Raw genomic sequence first — 6,000 nt, 5'->3', positions numbered from 1 at the left:
TAGGACAGAGAGAAATTAAGAATGGGAGGGGGAGACAGAGGAGAGAGAGACCTGCAGACCTGCTTAACGGCTTGTGAAGCGACATCCCCTGCTGGTGGGGAAATAGGGGCTTGAATGGGATCCTTGTGTGGGTCTTTGGGCTTCATACTATGTGCGCTTAACTGGGTGCACTACAGTCTGCCACCCCCCAACCCACCCCCAGATTCCAAGTCTTTATCCACTGCACCATTTCCCAGGTCCTTGTTCCTTACTTCGTGATGCAGTCTCATCTACAAATCCTTGAGTCTAGACTGTCTTTAGTGATTAGTGTGACAAATAAAATGGGGGCAGGAGTGACACTCTACAGTCTCTGAACCTAGGTTTTAAGAGGGTTCATATCTTTTTTGTTTATCTCTTGGGTGGTTTCCTTTCAGAACCTATTTGCTTTGCTGTGAGTTGTCTAAGACAAAGAAGACATGTATAAAAGTCCTCCTAGAGAGTCTTGGCTGAGTCCTCATTGGAAGCTTAAGTCAATGGGCAGTTAAGAATAATATGAGACTTCTCGTATGTCTAGCCATCAAGGCTCCGTGTCTGTCTGTCTCATATTGCTCCAAGGCAAGGGAGGGAGTGATTTAAATGCTAACAAGAGCTAATGGCTGGTGTGCTAAAATTCAGCTGGAAAACAAGGGGAACACATTCTCAACCCCTACTCCTGCTGGGCATGTCCATTTGATGGGCTCTGTTCTGGAAGAATTTAAGGAACCACAGTCCCAGAAGCAAGAAGATTTGGGCGTCTTTGATCGCTCTCTGACTGCCCTAAATCTAGCTCCTGGCTTTCCTGCCTTCCCTCACTACTACCTTTATAAAATGGTAACAGACCTTGTAGGAGGAAAGGGGGAGTTAGATTTGAGTTAATAGATTCAATTCTCTGATTGCAAATTCAAAAGCTAGTAAAAGTAATTTCCTTCATGCAAAGGCTGGTGTGACAAAGGCTGGTTTTCTATGGCACTTGGGCAGCCAGCACTTACAAAGTTTCATTTCCTCAGAAAATCCATCTGTCTTGCTGTGAGAAGTCCAAGACACATGGAGAAGACATGTGTGGGAACCCTACTTGACAACTCCACCTAAGCCCTCCTTTGGTAGTCCACTGTTTGAGGTTCAGCCTAGAGAATGAATCTTCCTGGATTTCCAGCCAGTCAGGCTCTGTGTGACTCCAGGAACAGTGGCCACTGGACTACAACCACTTAGCAACCTCACATTAATATCAATCAAGCTACAGAGAAAGGAACAAGTTATAGCTTTATACCACCAACTGTGGGGGAAGTTTGTTAGGTAGCAATCAATCACCAGAATGGCATTATAAGCAAATTACAGAGGGAGTGAAACACTTTTTTTTTTTTCACATAAAGATGATGTATCTGTTACATTCAACCTCAGACCTCAAAGCATTAAGTACCCTATGCCCTAAATAGGCTCAATTAAAAGGAAAAAAAAAAATCTTTTCAATACAATCAGGCTTCAAAAAATAAGATGAATGTATAGTGTTAGATTTGAGGGGGAGAGTTGAGATATAGCATTTTGGAACTCTGAGCTTCAAATGCACCCATCCATTCATTTAAATATTGATTATGTACATATGCAAAGCAGCATGCCAGGTGCTGTGGGGGATAAAAGGATGAGTCAGAAAGCTGTGCCAATATTAGCATTTTGGAAGACCCTCCCTTTTCCCTCTGAAGACAATAAAACACTCTGTTCAAATTTCTAGCTGGGTTTTTATTTGGTAGTTTTATTTCTATTCTTTTGCTCACCATAACCTTTTCTTTTACACTGTTGGCTTTGAGTGTTTGGAAAATACAAAAAGTCCTTAGTTGATGGAGAGCTAGTCACATCATAATGTCAGTAATCTGAGAAAGCATAAACTAGCAGCACTAGTACAAAATTTAAAATTTTAGTGGATTTTTTTTTTTTTTTTTTACTTTTCTTACTATATTCCCCCATTCAATCTTAGCTGCCACAGTCAGGCAGGCAGAAAGCACAAGGATACTTTTCTCTTGCATCTGTAGTGGAAACCTTAGTAGTAGACAATATAACTGTTCCAGGTCTGTCAAGTAGATGCACTGGAATTTTTTATCTTATACTCTTAACTTCAATTTTTGTGGAGCCCATAATATTGCTGTTCTCTCAGTGACAGTTATGTCCATGATCAGGTATAAATGACAGGGTGGTTAAATTAATTTTCATGCAACCTTGGTGCTTTAGAGGTTGTAAATCAACTACTAATTGTTTTCAAGCACTGTAAATTTGCTAAGACATGGTTTTGAAGGAAGAAAAGCTGAACTCTATTTCTGACCCTGATATTACTATTTCTTTCTTTTTTAAAAAATATTTTATTTATTTATGAGAAAGATAAGAGGAGAGAGAGAGAAAGAACCAGACATCACTCCAGTACCTGTGCTGCTAGGAGATCAAACTCAGGACCTCATGCTTGAGAGTCTAATGCTTTATCCACTTTGCCACCTCTTAGGCCACAATAATGACTATTTCTTGACTTAGGGTCATTTTGTAAACACTCCAACTCCATATTACAGTAGTTGCAAGTATAAAATAGTATTTATAGCCAAAGGTTATTTTGAGTTTTGGTTGTAGTTACGCAGGTAGAGTAGTTATTAAATTCTAGAAGAGATTTTTTCCCCCTCAGGTCTTGATCATGGTGGTCTTGATCATTTTCTAGGTTATTAAAAGATGGTGATACAAAGCATTCCATGCAATTCTACTTCTATTTAGGTTCGATGTACTTTTTCACAAATGGTGTTGAATTTTAAAACAATTATTGTAAAAGCAGTGCAAATCTGCTTCAGATGGAACCCCATGTGGATATGATACCTGGTAATGAATGCACCCTTTTGAGCCTTTCAAGTTCTTCCTTGCATTGGGTTGGATTAAAGCAAAAGCAAGAACTTTCATGGAGTCCAGGAGCCAGGTTTGTTAAGATAGAATTTATGAGAAAAAGAACTAAGGATAAGCTTACTTCAGAAACAGCGTGCCTGTAGCCTTCAAAGGAAGGGTGTTTCTGAAAAGGAGCAAAAGAAGAGCTGCTGCTTGGAGATCAGGCCCTTTGGGGGTTTTCTGGTCTTTAGCTTCACCTACAATGTTCCTGATTGGCTAATTCATATCGGTAGGCTTGCTCAGTTCTAGTCAGTGCCACAGGTAAACGTGGGTGGTCTCAATATTGGCTCACATGTCATAGGTACATAGTCTTAGCTCAGGTAGGTCTTCTTGCTGAGTGCATGGTCCCAGTCACACTGACTTGCTGACATGTAAGTCATGTCATTCATATGGCTTCTGACATACCAGTTTCTGTCATATGATCGTTTTGGTTTGTCTCCATGGTTACCTACTATAACAGAAGGACCATTTGCCTGATTGAAGTGGGAGTGGGGGCTAGTCTCATTTGTTTGTTTGTTTGTTTATTTTTATTGCCATCAGGGTTATCGCTGGGGCTCAGTGCTGCTACTATGAATCTACCACTCCAGCAGCCATCCTTTACCTTTTCCTTCCCTTTTCTTTTCCTTCTTTAGGAGAGAAATTGAGAGAGAATAGGGAGATAGAGAGTGAGAGAGAAAGACACCTGCTGACGTGCTTCACCTCTCCTGAAGTGGACCCCCTGCAGGTGGGGATGAGGGGCTTAAGCTTGGTAATATGTATGCTTTACCTACCAGGTGCACTACTACTCTGCTAGTCTCATTTCTAGAGGTTCTTTGACAAAATCCTCATGCAAAACCCAGCTTCAAAACAAAAGTACTAGGCTGTCATTCCTTCCTTCCCTCCTGACTCTCTTCCCTCCCTCCCTCCTCCAGGGTTAATGCTCAGGCTCCATGCCTGCACTATAAATCAACTGCTACTGCAGCCATTTTTTCAAATTTTTTGGATAGGACAGAAAGAAATTGGGAGAGATGGGAAGATAGGTAGAGAGAAAGATAGACACTCGCAGATACCGCCTGCTGTTGGTATGCTTCTAAATTCTGCTTCTAAGACCCCTTTCTATTTCATTGGATTAATCCCCCCTGCTTAACACTGTATTCTGTTTACATAACCACTGTTAACTAAGCACCGCCCTGCCTCCAGGGCATTGGTTTAATCCTTACTGTTTTGCATGCTTTTTCCTTCTCCCCACCCCCTATCCTATGCACATCCTCTTGGGACCTGACACTTCTGCCTCAGGATATATAAGGACAGGACTGTGATTAGAGATAGCTTAGATTGTGCTGCTTTCCACATGAATAAAGACTGAACTGCATACCACTCAGCCGTGAGTCCCTGGTCGTCTCTCTCTACCGCCCGTGAAACTAGCCTGTGAAGTGACCCCCCCTTTCAGGTGGGGATCTGGGGGCTCAAACCAGGATCCTTGCTCTTCCTACTATGTGCGCTTAACTCTATGTGCTACCACCTTGCCCCTCTTTTCTTGTCTTTTCCTTTCTTCCTTTCTTTTTTTCCTTTTCTTCATTTCCTTCCTTCCTCCCTCCCTCTTTCCTTCCTTCCTTCCTTCCTTCCTTTTTTTAAACTATATTTCCTTATTTTATTTGCTAGGGCAGAAAGAAACTGAGAGGGAAGGGGGATAGAGAAGGAGAGAGAAAGAGACACCTGCAACACTACTTCACTGTTGATGTCATAAAGCTTTTCCCCTGAAGGAGGGAAATGGGGGCTTGAACATGTGCATTTAACCGGGTATGCCACTGCCTGGCCCCCGGGGCTATTTTTTCTATATTTATAGCTCTATTCTAATTCTACTTTGCCACATGTTGTCAATGAAGCTAGACAAGGGCCTGCTGCCTGATGTCACATAAAACCAAAATGTTAGACCAGCTGTGCACGAAGGGAACTTTTTTATTGTCATTTGGACTCACAACTAGAATCCAGAGAATATTACCTCAATGCAGCTTCTGCCTATTCCAGAGATGTCAGTCTTTTAAATATGGAGGAGAGAGAGGGATAGAAAAATCAGGAGCTAGATTCAGAGGCAGTTAGAAAGGAGTCCCAAACTCCCAGATCCTCCCACTTCCAAGAATATAGTCCCTTAATTTTCCTCTTAGAATAAAGTCTATATTGGTCTTAACTATTTTCATTATCAAGAGGACAAGGCCAAGAGGAAGGGGGTGGGGACATGAGTGCCTGGTTTCACAGTTTTGCTTTCTGATTCAGGTTTGAACAGATTAGCTGTTTATTTGCCAAAGATTTCCTGTGAGCAGCTCAGGCTAGCCACTGTCCTTTTGGGACATGATTTCATAAGCACCCAAAATTGTGTATTATCCTAAATATCTTTAGTCATTTTTTGCTGTCTACCAAGGTCCCTGTGCCTCATTGTGGCTTGCTTGCAGAGTCCTTAAGAGTGTTTTTTTTTTTTTTTTGCTTTTCACAAGCAAGAAGGCTTAGAGATGAAATGCTATAAGGGATTTTTTTTAAAAAAAAAAAAAAGGAAAGAGAAAAACTAAAAATGTTTTAATTACCTATTGCAAACATTTCATCCCAATTACAAAATGAAATCAAACATGTTTCACCTTAATTGCTCAAGCCAACTGAGCTACACTTTCATCACATAGTTGTAAGTTTCATGATTTGAGATTTCTCCAAATACATTCTAGCGATGTTGGTGAAGGCACTGCCAGCTGGTGCACACAGATGTTATTTCATTAACTTAATTAGCCAAATCTTGATGAATCCTGCTATATGTTTGCTTAAACCAGGAAGTTTTCTTCTCACAAAGAATTTCAGAAATTTTCAGGGTTGTTGACACATTTTCAGAGATTTGCTTGGTGGAAGTTTTCATATCAATAAATCTAGGCTAACCTCCACAGACCTTAGTGTTGCTTCCCTAACCCTGACTCCCTCCTGACTTTGTTCCTGCTGTCACTGGTGAGAGTGGGAGTCTTTTATATTTGCTACTGGAGGGCTTAGAATTGTCTCCTGCATTTGTAAATGACAATCTTTTTGCTCCTTCCTTTTTTCCATCTGTCTCTTTCTTCT

The 6,000-nt window shown here is 41.0% G+C and overlaps 1 long non-coding RNA gene and 1 pseudogene across 2 annotated transcripts in view; both read right to left on the bottom strand.

Annotated features, from left to right (window-relative positions):
- LOC132534652 (uncharacterized) overlaps positions 1-6,000 on the bottom strand; it is a 270,811-nt gene that overhangs the window by 152,970 nt on the left and 111,841 nt on the right. The gene's annotated exons all lie outside the window — the stretch shown is intronic.
- Positions 1,962-2,097, bottom strand: LOC132534801 (small nucleolar RNA SNORA31; annotated as a pseudogene).

This window comes from Erinaceus europaeus, chromosome 19 (assembly GCF_950295315.1).
Source record: "Erinaceus europaeus chromosome 19, mEriEur2.1, whole genome shotgun sequence".
Lineage (NCBI taxonomy): Eukaryota > Metazoa > Chordata > Mammalia > Eulipotyphla > Erinaceidae > Erinaceus > Erinaceus europaeus.
Note: the sequence above shows the minus strand (reverse complement) of the source record. Positions and strands in the feature narration are given on the sequence as shown.